General features: G+C 42.8%; 1 pseudogene; it reads right to left on the reverse strand.

Moving 5' to 3' along the window:
- Positions 1–335: 335 nt before the first annotated feature.
- On the reverse strand, positions 336–587 carry Zfp706-ps1 (zinc finger protein 706, pseudogene 1; annotated as a pseudogene).
- Positions 588–14333: the final 13746 nt, after the last annotated feature.

The following is a 14333-nucleotide window of genomic DNA, read 5'->3' on the forward strand; positions in this document are numbered from 1 at the left end:
TTACGCACATATATCCTACTTGGTCTCTAAAGTTTTCTCTGGGATGTTGTAAAATCAAAACTTCATTAAATGAGTTATTTTACACAATATGAACATCAATATGATTACAATTGTTAAAGAATTTTTATAACAAGAATAGACTGATTTTTAAGATTTCCCCATCAGAGTCAACTGTACATTTACACAGAACTGTCTTTGCATGAAGCCCAAAGGGAACAGCGCAAAGATGAGTGTTTCTGTAGCCCCTTTCCTTTTTTGCTGATCAACAGTTTGCTTTAAAAAGCAGCTGCGGGTTTGATACTAATGTCTGAGGCAGTAGAAGAGTCAAGGGTGTCATGAATTCACCTGTAAACAGCTTTATGCCTGGACATCAGCCAATTCTGGAGGAAGGGGAGTCTTACGGTGCTTGCTCTCAAAGTGCTGCTTGAAGGTCTTGGGGTCTGGCATTTATGTCCTACAGACTGTGCAGGTATAGACTAAGGCAGCTTTGGCAGCAGCCTTTTGGTCATGTCCTTGTTTCTTCTTTGCCCAGCCTGCTTTTTGGCATTTTTCTGCTGAGAGTGAATCTTCTGCTGTCCGTGAGCCATATCTTGCTGCGCCAGTCAGTAAAGTTTTGCTTGTGTGCAGATTACTTCAAGGCTGACCACTTGATAGGGGATACCCATTTAGAAGGGACTTCTCTGAGGAAGATTCTTCTCAGGTTCCTTGGTCACTTGTAGTTCTTCGTCTACAGGTCAGGTCTCATGAGATATCCCTGACCCATGTTCACTGAAGCTGTCCCACGCTCAGTTTTTTGTTTAGGCAGCCATATTGGGGAGGTATCATCCGCTTGTCTCCCCTGTCATTTCTAGGGCACACAATCTCCCAGCCAACTTCCTAGTCTCCCAATTTTTTTTTATTAACTTGAGTATTTCTTACATACATTTCGAGTGTTATTCCCTTTCCTGGTTTCCGGGCAAACACCCCCCTCCCCCTTCCCTTTCCTTATGGGTGTTCCCCTCCCAACCCTCCCCCCATTGCCGCCCTCCCCCCATAGTCTAGTTCACTGGGGGTTCAGTCTTAGCAGGACCCAGGGCTTCCCCTTACACTGGTGCTCTTACTAGGATATTCATTGCTACCTATGAGGTCAGAGTCCAGGGTCAGTCCATGTATAGTCTTTAGGTAGTGGCTTAGTCCCTGAAAGCTCTGGTTGCTTGGCATTATTGTATATATGGGGTCTCGAGCCCCTTCAAGCTCTTCCAGTTCTTTCTCTGATTCCTTCAACGGGGGTCCTATTCTCAGTTCAGTGGTTTGCTGCTGGCATTCGCCTCTGTATTTGCTGTATTCTGGCTGTATCTCTCAGGAGCGATCTACATCCGGCTCCTGTCGGTCTGCACTTCTTTGCTTCATCCATCTTGTCTAATTGGGTGGCTGTATATGTATGGGCCACATGTGGGGCAGGCTCTGAATGGGTGTTCCTTCAGTCTCTGTTTTAATCTTTGCCTCTCTATTCCCTGCCAAGGGTATTCTTGTTCCCCTTTTAAAGAAGGAGTGAAGCATTCACATTTTGATCATCCGTCTTGAGTTTCATTTGTTCTAGGCATCTAGGGTAATTCAAGCATTTTGTCTAATAGCCACTTATCAATGAGTGCATACCATGTATGTCTTTCTGTGATTGGGTTAGCTGTCTCCCAATTCTTATGATTGTTCCGTGGATTCTTATACTGTCTCCCGTTCTTAGGTGCCAAAGTTACTTTGTAAACGTATCCACTGGGACTGTGTTCCCCCCAATCAGAGGCTTTCTACCATTTGGACAGTCACGGTTTTCTGAAAAGGCCTCCAACTGCTATGAAGAGAAGCTTCTTTGAAGAGAGGTACGAGTTACTCTTCTCTGTGGATATAAGGCTAAGTATTTAAAATGCAACTAGGAATTAGGCTGCTCTACTAAACATAGGTAGTAGGATCCATAATCTCAGACCTGGGTAGTTGGCTGGGTTTATAGTAGCAGGAATGATTTTCTTCGTGCTGAGTGAGCTCCAAGCCCAATTTGACAGATATTGGTTACTGTACACGTTAAGGGGCATCTTGCTATGCTGGACATTGCTGTGATCCCCATGCATCGAAGCTGAGTAAATACTGTTGTATTGATTCCCTACCCCTTGGCAACTTACTTAGTACCTTATGCTTCTATAGAAACTAGTCTTCAGCAAGGAGGCTTTCAAGTCAGATCCAGCTTGGATCCTCCAAGTCCTATGTCTAAAGTGCATGGTGTCTTCAGTAATGGGTACTTAACCTTCGACCCCCGGAGGGTAACCAAGAACAACAACTATAGCCTATACTGGTTTTGGAGACTCTTTGATGCCATTGACCAACAACTCCAAGAGGGTTTTTCATGCCTGGTACTTTTTTTGTTTTTTGTTTTTTGTTTTTTGTTTTTTCGATAGTCTTTGGTTCTTGTGGGAGCATTGTCAACCCAAGTGTATAGCTTCACTTCAGATAGATGATAGATAGATAGATAGATAGATAGATAGATAGATAGATAGATAGATAGAATGTTATATAGATACTCAGAAACACAGATGAAAGATAGATTATAGATATGTAGATACATAGATGATAAAGAGATAGATACATAGAGAGGTTCATAGAATCATAGATACATAGATAGATGTAGATTTTATATATATAGATAGATTTTACACACACACATATAATATAATATAATATAATAATATAATATAAATGCAATTTTAACTAACTATGACTCCTTAAAGCAACCTTAGTATTATTTATTCTATTTACACTACAGAATAGAGACTACAAAGTTATAACAGTGGCAACAGACAGAATAGTTAGTAAAGGTCTAAAGCCAGGTGTGGTGGTACATGCCTTTAATCCCAGCACTTTGGAAGAAGAGACACACGTTGTTGTTCATTAAAGAGTTTAAAGAATAGGAAAGTGTGAAATGCCTGTGGGTCATTCTTCCTTACCTGGAATATTCAGTGCGTATTCCTGTATGATCTACCATAATGCTGTGAAGGAATTCAGAGGCATCCTTCTGGTGAGCTGTAGCACCTTCGGTCCATCCTACTGGCCCTGGTGTCCCCATACAAGCCATGCTACATTTGTGGGCTCAAAGTTACCAAAGGAGAAAGGTCTCCAACTTCAGGGGTGTGTGTGTGTGTGTGTGTGTGTGTGTGTGTGTGTGTCTGTGTCTGTGTCTGTGTGTCTGTGTGTGTGTGTGTGTGTGTGTGTGTGTGTGTGTGTGTGTGTGTGTGTGTGTGTTTTAAAGACAGGCTCTCTCTAGATAGCCCTGGCCATCCAGAAAATCACTATGGAGTTTAGGCTAGCCTTGAACTCAGAGAACTACCTGTCTCTGCCTCCAGACTGCTGGAATTAAAGGAATATTCACCAAGTCTGGCGAAGGTGTATTTATTTTTGATAATTCACAATTGTGTCTGGATTTAATTCCCAACTGTGCATGACAGCAGTTACTTCATTCCTATTTGCTCACAGAGACCAGCATGCTGTTTCCTTTCCACGAGTTGCCCACAATTTTTCTTACACTTACTGTCCTTTTTAAGCTTAATTCACTGTTAGTTTCTTGATAGGATTAAATCCTTCATTTCTATTCTTGCTCAAAGGTTGAATCTCCACCCAAGTCCCACTCATCAGCCAAGTGATTTTTCCAAAGAGGAAGGATTATGAAGCAAATATCTAGTTCCTCATCGCTTGGCCTGTGTCCTATTTTAAAAAATAGTGTTCTCGTTTTTGAGATTATAAACATAATTATATTCCCTTCCCTTTTCCTCCTCCAAATTCCCCCATGTACTACCCACCCTTACTGTGAAATTCAAGCATTTCTTTAATTGCGATCATATATATTAGTATGTTTACTATATGTGTGTGTATTCATATTCATAAATGCATAAAACACAACCTATTCCATTCACAAAATGTTGCTTGTATGTTTTTAGGGCTGAACATTCTGTGTGTGTGTGTGTGTGTGTGTGTGTGTGTGTGTGTGTGTGTGTGTGTGTGAGGGTGTGGGAGGGTGTTCATAAATACATAAATGTAACCTATTCCATCCACATAATGTTGCTTGTATGGTTTTAGGGCTGAACATTTGCTATTGGGTAACCAGTTGGTGTGCCCTTCTCTGGAGAAGACTACTTCTCTTCACCTCAGCATTCCTTAGTTTCCCATAGTTCTTTGTGTAGGATTGAGTCCTCATGAGCTTTTCGTCTTCCACATTCATATGTCTATGGGTCCTTGTCCTTGCTCAGGTTATGTTTAGGCAACCAAGTTGGTGAGACTTCACAGACGTAATTCTGGCATTTCTAAGTGGCGCACACAGTCTCACAGCAAACTCCCTGTTTCTGAGGCTCATAAAATCCTTCTACCCACTTCTTCTTCAATGACACCTGACCTGAGCCTTAAGTGCCGGAGTTGTACTGTAGCTGTGTTAAAGACTGAATCTTAACAATAGCTCTGCCCTATTCCTTCAACCTTCACTTTGTAGATCGGAACATTAACTTGACCTATTGCTTCTTGCTCTGACAAAAACAAGTTGCTTTGTTGTGGAGCCACCTCATGGACGTTGGAGATCCTCCAGTCTCCTTGCCTCTAGACCCAACTTACCAGCTTAAAGGACACACAGCTCTTCTCCATATATATATATATATATATATATATATATATATATATATATATATATATATATATGTTGCAAATGTTGTAAATGTTGCAAATACGCCTGTTGGTTGTTTTTCCCATATCAAAACTGGTTCTGGAGGACTGCCTGGGGTTCAGAATGTTAGATCTCAACTCCGGGCTACATCCTGATTAGTCAGTCTTAGAGTGTGCATTCAATAAGCCATCAACGCCTGACTAAGATTGGTCTCTGAATGGTTTGGGTGGCTAACAGATGTATCAGTTGGGACTGGGCCCCCTAACTGTTAATTTTGACTGTGTGTTTCTGTAATGGTCTCCATCTGTTCCAAAAAGAAGTCTCCTTGGTGATGTAAGAACTTATCTATGAGAATAAGGACAAAAATTTAGGATGTAGCACAGATTATACTACTGTCCCAGTTGACATCACTATTGCCATGATGAAACTTTATGTACAAAAGCAAGTTGAGGAGAAAGAGATTTATTTGACTTGCACTTCCATATCATAGTCCACCAAGAAAGTCAGAGCAAGAACTCCAACAGGGCAGGAACCTGGAGGCAGGAACTGATGCAGAGGCCATGGAGTAGTGCTGCTTGCTCCCCATGGTCTACACAGTCTGCTTTCTTATAGAACCCAAGACAACCAGCCAGGACTGGTTCCACTCATAATGGGCTGGACCCTACCCCATCAGTCACCAGTTAAGAACATGCCCTACAGGCCTGCCTACAGCCAGATCTTACAGAGCTAGTTTCTAAACTGATGCTCCCCCTCTCTAATGACTTAGTGTCAAGTTGACAGATTTCATGACTTCCTTGAGTATCTGCCGTTTCGCTCTTGACACTTTAGAACAAGCAATTTCTCCTCCCTAAAACAATCTTTCCCCTCCACTTAGCTGGGTGACCTTTTGCTCAGCAGCTCAACTGAAGCTAATAAATAAATGTCCTCCTCATACTAAAACAGACTTTCTTATCTTGCGGTCTCCAGTCAGATCTAGCAGAGACTCTAACTGGAAAACACTAGGCGATGTCAACCTCACCTGAGTGGAATCAAACCCTTATGTATGTCCTGGACATCATAACAGGAAGAAATGTTAGAAGAAAATAAAAAAAATTAACAACCAAAAATAAAGTCAGTTCTTTATTTTATCAAATTTAGTATAAAATTTTAATTAAATCTGTTTCCACTGTCTTGGGGTGGAGGTTGTTTTCTTTGTTGTGATGATTATTGTTGGACATTTGGTTTTTTACAGTACTAGTGATTAAAACCTTTTGCGTGCATAGAAGACAAGCTGTCTACCACTGAGCTATAACCCAAATCTGATTTAGGGTTTTTTGTTTTGCTTTGTTTTGTTTTTATTGGTGGTGGTGGTGGTGGTGGTAAGTTTTGGCTTTTGGAGGCCAGGATCTACTACATTAACCAAGTTGACCATTAAGATCCCCACCCCCCACTTCAGCCTCCTGAGTAGCTAGGATTATAGGACTAAGACTCTGACCCTAATTTATTTTCACTGCTTCCAGTACCAAGCGTGGAAAAACTGTCAGTGTTTGTATTCTGTTTTAATTCCAGAAGGTCTCATTTCCCTCAAAAACCAACAGCACTATGGAGTGTGGAGTACCTATCAGAAGGAGTATTTCTCCAGTTAGGACACAAGCTAAAAGTCCTTTCATTATATTAAAAAGTAACAGAACTGTAAGTATGCCTCACGGTCACTTCCTCACATTCTGACAGGTTTCAAAAACATTCCATCATCTTATGCCATGCATACAGAGTAAACTATGATTTTTAGTAAAAGACCAGTTGAAGTATTCAGCTTATTCTAGACAAATGTCAAGGCATAATGGGCATGGGAAACAAAGAGGAATACAGCCTCTGATTGGAAAGACATATTCCCAGGATAGCTGTTATTGCGGCAGATCCTTTAATAGCCAGGCATAAAAAGCTCTTTGGCTCTAAGCATTTCTTAAGGCTTTTCTTAAGGCTTTAAAGCATCCCAGAAGATCCAGCATCTCTTGAGAAGGAAGTAACAGGTAATCAAGATGCCTCTGCCTTCTATAGTCAATAAAAGCAGACCCTAGGTGTGAGTATTTCTTCTTCTAGGCTCTGCCAACAGTTACCTAGCAACACTAGGTTCCGCCCAACAGTTACCAAGCAACAGCCAGGTACAAGCTTGGCTTGCTATAAAAAGACTATTCTCATTCTCTCTCTGCTCTGCCCCCCACCACCACCACCCCACACACACCCATGTGTTCTGGACCAAGCCAGTCTCTTCTCTTCTTTTTCTCTCCTCTCTCTCTCTCACTTTCTTTCTCTCTCCCACCTCTTTCTCTGCCTCTACTCCCTTCACACACCCCTTATCTTGTCCCAAATAAACTTTATTTCATGCTCATCCCAGCATATGGAGAGGGGAGGTGCCTCAGCATGGGCTGGCTAAGGCACCCTCTCCCACCACATTATGCCACCGCACTACAAAATATATCACTAGGAGCATGCTTTTTTTTCTTGAATATTTATGTGTTTACATTTCAAATGTTATCCCTCTTTCCCCCATCCCATATCCTCTCCCCCTGCTTCTATGAGGACACTCCCACTCCCACTCACCCACTCCAACCTCAACACCCTGGCATTACCCTACATTGGGGAAACAACCCTTCACAGGACCAAGGGCTTTTCCTCCTATTGATGCCAGACAATGCCATCCTTTGCTATATATGCAGTTGGAGCCATGGGTCCCTTCATGTGTACTCATTGGTGGCTTAGTCCCTGGGAGCTCTGATGGGGTCTCTTTGGCTGCTATTGTTGTCCTACTAGGAGCATTCTTTAACCTGGAAAAATTGTCTCTAACAGGCAGGGGGTAGTTCAACATCCCCTTTCCTGTTTCCTGTGAGCCTTTAGGGTAAACAAATAAAAGTTAATTCAGCCTTTAAAATATACACACACATACATACATACATACATACATACATACATACATACATATAAAATACAAAGGAAAAGGGGTATAAGATTTAAAGCAGGATGAAAAGAGAAAAAAAAAAGAGGATACAGCACTCTTCAGTTAGACTCGTTTTGAAAACACTACTCCTCAGATCTCTCTTTCACCCTTTCCAGTGTACAGGGATCTCCCTGCTATTTCAGGTCTTCCAGATCCGTGCTTGCTTTCAGTGGCAGGCATCCTGACCCAATAAGTGATGTGTTTATGAAAAGAAAAAGAGAGGCTATGTCCCAGGTTTTGGCATCTATGTTGTGTTGATAAAAGGATAAAGAGGGGGAGATGTTCTATGGGGATCTGAGAAAAGGGGGTGGCTCAGCAGGCCAATGCTGAAACATCCCTTCCCCTGAGGGACCAGCCACATGACATAGTATAGAATAGAGTTTATTCAGGGTGTGGGGAAGGGAGTTAAGAGAGTAGTAGGGCAGAGAAAAGAGAGAGAGAAGTAAAGAAATAGAAGAAATGGCGGTGAGCACGTGGAGAGAAGGGGGAGGGGAATGGGGAGAGAAGGGACAAAGGGGGAAGAGGGTGAGAGCAGGAGAGAGCTAGAGGGAGCAGGAGAGTGAGAAGGGGGCAAGCAGCCCCTTTCATAGTGTGGGGCACACCCGGCTGTGGGGAACTGAGGGTGGAGCTTAGACAGAATGCTAACAGTAAGAGTAGGCACTTCTTTTAGATAATTCTTTTAGCTTCGAGTGCTGACGGATTTCCTCTGCCTTTCTTAAAAGTCCTAGCCCCTGCCTGTGGCTTTGGCTCACGGAAGTCTTCAGAGAGCAGCACAGTATGTTCCAAATGTGTGCGCAAGGACGTCATAACTGGCTCCTGTTTACAAAACTCGGGAAGCAAATCCTTTGACTGCCAGCGATTTAAAAAAAAAAAAAAACTCTTTATTTAAAACTACGTCTGGAAATTCAAGGGTTTGCTTTTAAAGTATTTATTATGTTAAAAAAAAAAGGGGGGAGTATGTAAGTAAAAAGATTACACAATGGCCCTCAAATCACCACACTTCCTTTGTTCCCCCCTCTTTGCCATTCTCTATTGAGTCACTTCAAGTTGCTCAACCTGAAGGCCACTTAAGTCTAATTACCGTGAGGTAAACAGTCTCCCCAGATGCTGTGGCAACAAGAGTCCTCTTTTCACGTAACACACACGGGTTTGTTCTGTTTGCTCTGTATTTTTCCACAGCTATTAACATTACTCATCCGGGTTCAGCCGTGTGGATGCCCTTGGATGGGCTGCAGTCCTGGCCTATTTGTGAATTCCAGACATCGGCTCTGGTTATTAATTCCACTTGAAGTTTCAGCTGGCAACCACACATGCTCAGCACTGCAAAATAATTTGGTATTTTAAACAGGAGAGCAGGGGCTGAAGTAAGATTAGCTGGGCCTCCAGCTTCTGCAACAGTGCCTGACTTCTTTAAGGAATCCTTGAAAGATTCTTCAGGGATACTCTAATTGGCTGTGCATTTTAAAAGGCTCACATCTCCTTACAGCACCTCCTGATTTCGGCCTCCAACAGACCTTGTGGTCCGAGGCAGGCAGCAGTGCCTTGACTCTTTCTCAGTCCTAAGCTCACACTGCAGCTAACTTGCAATCAACAGCAAGAATCCCTACAGGCGAACATGAGGACCAAGAGGTGACCTGGTGATGGGGAAGTGAATTTGCTAACATTTTCTGTTTCCATATTCAAGAAGAAAGGGAGACATTCTCTGGAAGAGCATCATCTTCAGCAGTATTTGGAAGTGAAGATGTTTTGAACATCTTTATAGAAAAACATTACGAATGAAAGGAACAAGAAACGAACTCCCCTGGCAATGGGCTGGTGGTGTTGGTCTTTTGTCAGTCATGGGTAGAGCAGGTGTCAGTTTGATGCCTGGCTTGGTGGCCAAAACTGTCTTATGCCTAAAACTTATAAAAGTTAAGTCAAATCAAATCCAGGCAGTAGAGCACAAAAGAAAGAAGACAGACAGAAACCTACTGAGGGCCATGTCATCCACAGACCTGCCCTTGCCTCAAATACTTACATGAGCCATATATGCCACAGGCAACCCATAGACACCAGCTTGCCACTGTGCCACACAACATGGCTAGATCTCACCCAAGACACAGATCTGTCCTCTGCCCCACAGCACAAGCAGGCCATAGACACACAGAACCCTGCCTAACACCACACAGAGCAGCACAAGAAAAGGAAAACAGACCCACACCTCTTGATCACCATGCCAGACCTATACAGGAAGGCCATAGATACCTCATTGCCAGAGGCTGTCATCCAGTGGCCTTCCAGCCTAGTGGCCGGCCTGCAACGGAGTCACCACAATGTGCAAGTTATGTGGTGAAAAGGTGAGAAAAAGAGAAGGGGGGTGGCTTGAACATTATGAAGAGAGGTAAAACTGGAGACTCAAGGGTAGGGAGGAGAAGACTGTTGTGAGTAGCTAGCCCTGCCCCCCTTGGGGGGGGCATGGTGAAGTCCCCACCTGAGCTGCCATGAAGGCCATGTCTGAGTCTGAGTCCAAGATTTCCCAGCAGCAACAGGGATTAGTGTTAATGTTCATGGCTCATCTTATCACTAGAGAACATGGGAATGTCTCTGGTCGGGACACCTGCCAGGGACCACATGAGTGTCCAGCAGCTATGTGTAACTGGGCCCACCCCCTCACTGGATGCAACCCTCTAGAGATCTGGCCCCAGTGGCAGCACTCAGGAGATCTTTCCCTGCACTCCACCCAGGCAGCACAGTGAAGGCAGAGGTGTGGGTGAGCTAGCCCTGAGGTTGTGGGTGTAGGAAACATGACACTCATCTGCTATGGGGTGGCTCGGTACAAAGATGATGACCCCTCCTCCACCCCTTATTACATCCAATTGCTGGCAAAACTGTTCGCAAGTTCATGAGCTTGTGAGAGCTAGCTCTGCCCCTCACCAGCTGCAGCACTCATGAAAACAGGCCCTGTATCTCACCTGGGCAACATAGTAGAGCTGACCCCCGGTTGAGAGGGCACAAGTGAGCCAGACCCAAGGGAGAAAGAGCACAGAAGAGCTGGCCCTGCCACTCAATTGCCATGAGGTAGCATGGGTACCTGGGATGATGCCCTCCCCTCATCACCGGTGGCAGACTGGAGAACCGGCCCTTCAGTCATGAGAGTTGGGGGAGCCAGTCCTTCACAGACTGCAGTACTTAGGAGAGTGAACCCACACCTTGACCAGGCAGGCCCGGAAGGCATGGGTACTGTTGAGCCTGCCCTGAGAGCAGGAGAGAAGGAGAACTGGCCCTGCCTCCTGCTAATGGCGGCATTGGGTGGCCTAGGTGGAGCAGTGTTAAAGAGCTTGCCGAGGTGGTTTGGATAAGGGAGAGTCGGCCTTCTGAGCAACTTAGCTACCACCCAGGCCCAGAGCTCTAAATTGGCCTACCCCAAATTCAATATCATCTGTAAAAGGTAGAGATACATGAAAAGGCCAGTGTGGCTGTTCCAAGGCTCCAAGATCGCCACGACACAGGACAACAGAATAACCGGAATAGTCCTGGTGAGAACCCAATATTGATAGTGTCACAGATGCCAGAGGCCTCAAACCAGACCAATAATTAGTTGAAATAAATATTTGCAAGTAGTGATATTTGGGCAGATGATTGCACTGTGACACACTACAGTTGCCACAATGAGATGTTCTCTTTGCTTCATGTCTGTTGTTTGTTTGTTCATTTGTTTGTGTATGTTTTATTGTGGTGATGTTGCAAGGGTGAGGGGTGGATATGAAGGGATGAAGAAATGAGCAGGACTGAGGTAGAAAGATGAAACTTACAAAGAAACAAAATATGCTTTAAAAAATTAAGAAAACACTCAATTCGATGAGAAATTGACTTAACTGTAATATTTGGCTTTCCTAAGTAAATGTCAGGTTTGGATGTGTTGGGTCATGGATGGAAAGATGCCTCTGTGTCTATAACATAGCTAGTAGCTTACCATCCATCCCTGAACGCTGTGCCCTCATCTGAGATGATTATACCAGAAAACTGTCAACTACCCAACAGCTGCTTTGTTTTCCTGGGGAAGTAAGGTTTTCAGTTGTTTGGTTTTGGTCCTAATTTACTCAATAACTATCTCCTATATGATCTCTACACCAAAATCTGTTTCCCCTCCTAACTGGCCTCAATGCTGACTCTCCTGCTTATGACACACGCTCCACACTGCAATAAGAGTTACCTTTTTCTTTCTTCAAGTTTGAGGGCAAGTCTGATTCTTGTCAGAAATGCACCTCTGGTTTCACACTGCTCTTAGAATGAAACTCAAGCCTACAATAGTACCAAAAGCAGTCAGGACCAAACCTGACTCTAGCTCTGAATGCAGTCAGCTGACCATCTGTCTCTGGGACTGTCCTTTACAGCAGTGCACTTGAGTCTATGTTAGACTCACTGCTTTCCTCACTAGAGGCTCAACTGCACCCTTCTACACTTCTACCTTGACACTAAATGATTGTCAGCATTTTCAAGAAAGGATACAGCACATCCTGCTCTGTAGACCTGAGTCTAGTCTCCACCACTTAGAAATTTCATATCTGGTACCTTGGTGGCTCTGGCTCTCCCTTAATCATGGGATATGGCTCTGAACCCGTCCCATTGAATGAGTCCAAGAAATATACATTTACTAGTAGAATTCATACTGTTAAATATATATTCTTCTCAGCACCTCATGGAACCTTCTCCAAAGTTGACCATATAATTGAGCACAAAGCTAGCCTCAACAGATACTAGGAAATAACCCCTTGCACCTTATCAGATCACCATAGACTAAGGATGAACCCAACAACAGAAACAGCAGAAAGCACACAAACTCATGGAAACTGAACAACCCTACTCAATAATAGCTTGGTCAATGAAGAAATTAAAGTCTTTCTAGAATTCAATGAAAATAAAGTCACAACATACCCAAATTTATGGAATACAGTGAAAGCAGCACTAAGAGGAAAATTCATAGTACTAAGTACCTCCATAAAAATAAAATTCTCAAAAACTGAATCAAAGAACACATCAGAAACACCATTCACTCTGATCAAGTAGGCTTCATCCCAGAGATGCAGGGATGGTTCAATATATGAAAACCCATCAATGTATCCACTATATAAACAAGCTGAAAGAAAAAATCACATGTTCAACTCATTATATGATAAAAATCCTTCCACCAAATCCAACACTCTTTCTTCTTAAAAGTCTTAGAGAGATCAAGGATTCAAAGCACGTACCTGAACAAGAGCAATGGACAAGAAGCCAATAGTCAACATCAAATTAAATGGAAAGAAATTTAAAGCAATCCCACTAGAATCAGGTTGCTCACTCTCCCCCTATCTATTCAATATGGTATTGAAGATGTACCTAGAGCAATAAAACAACAAAGGGGAATTGTTGGGAGTGGCTAAAGATGGCACTGACATCTAATGGTCCTTTGTGGTATACAACCATTATAGCCATGTCCCTGGCCTTCTGGCATTTACAAGGCCAGAGGTGATAAGCATGTTAATAAGGTATCTCTCACTCCACCAATCCCCAGAGGACAAGTTTACAGCCACTGTCTGTTTTGCACTTAAGGCGAGTGCCTTTGTTCCCCGGTCCCCAATCAACAATGAGGTGTTCCTGCAATAAAGGCTGTTAAGAAGAATCCAGTGGTGTTGCATCTTCCTTGCTTGTCGAGGTGGGCACTTCAGGGAATCAAGGGGATACAAATTGGAAAAGAAGATGTCAAGGTATCACTATTCATGGGTGATATGATAGTATACATAAGTAATCCCCAAATTCTGTCAGAGATTTCCTCAAGCTGATAAACAACTTCAGCAAAGTGGCTGGATACAAAATTAACTCAAAGAAATCAGTAGTCATCCTTTATATAAATGATAAACAAACCAAAAAAGAAGGTAGGGAAATGAAAACCTTTAAAATAGCCACAAACAATATAAAATAATCTTGTTTAACTCTAAGCAAGCACATGAAAGATCTATGTGACAAGAACTTCAAGACCTTGAAGAAAAAAATGAAGATATCAGAAGATTGAAAGATCTCCCATGCTCACAGATCAGTAGGATTAACATACTAAAAATGGCCACCTTACCAAAAACAATCTATAGATTCAATGCAATCCCCATCAAAATTTCAACACACTTTTGCATACCTTGAAAGAGCAATTTTCAACTTATATATTGAAAAGAAAAAAAAACAGGATAGCTAAAACAATCCTGAACAATAAAAGCACTTCTGTAGGAGTCATCGTCCCTGAAGTAAAACTGAACTACAGAGCAATAGAGATTAAAAACCGCAAAGTATTGTTGGGAAATGGCCTTGAACACATTGATACAGGGAGATGCAAATCAAAATGATTCTGAGATTCTACCTTACACCAATCATAATGGCTAAGACAAAAAAAAAAAAAAACTCAATTGACTGCACATGTTGTTGAGGATGTGGAGTAAGGGGAACATTGCTCCATTGCTGGTGGGATTGCAAACTTGTACAACATCCCTGGAAATCAATCTGATAGTTTCCCAGAAAAATGGAAGTAGTTCTACCTGAAGACCCAGCTATACCACTTCTGGTAATATACCCAAAAAATGCTCTACTATACCACAAGGACACATGCTCCACTATGTTTATAGCAGCTTTATTCATAATAACCAGAAACTAGAAACAACCCAGATGTCCCTCAACCAAAAAAAT

The sequence above is a fragment of the Rattus norvegicus genome, chromosome 9 (genome assembly GCF_021556685.1).
Source record: "Rattus norvegicus strain SHRSP/BbbUtx chromosome 9, alternate assembly SHRSP_T2T, whole genome shotgun sequence".
Taxonomy (NCBI): Eukaryota; Metazoa; Chordata; class Mammalia; order Rodentia; family Muridae; genus Rattus; species Rattus norvegicus.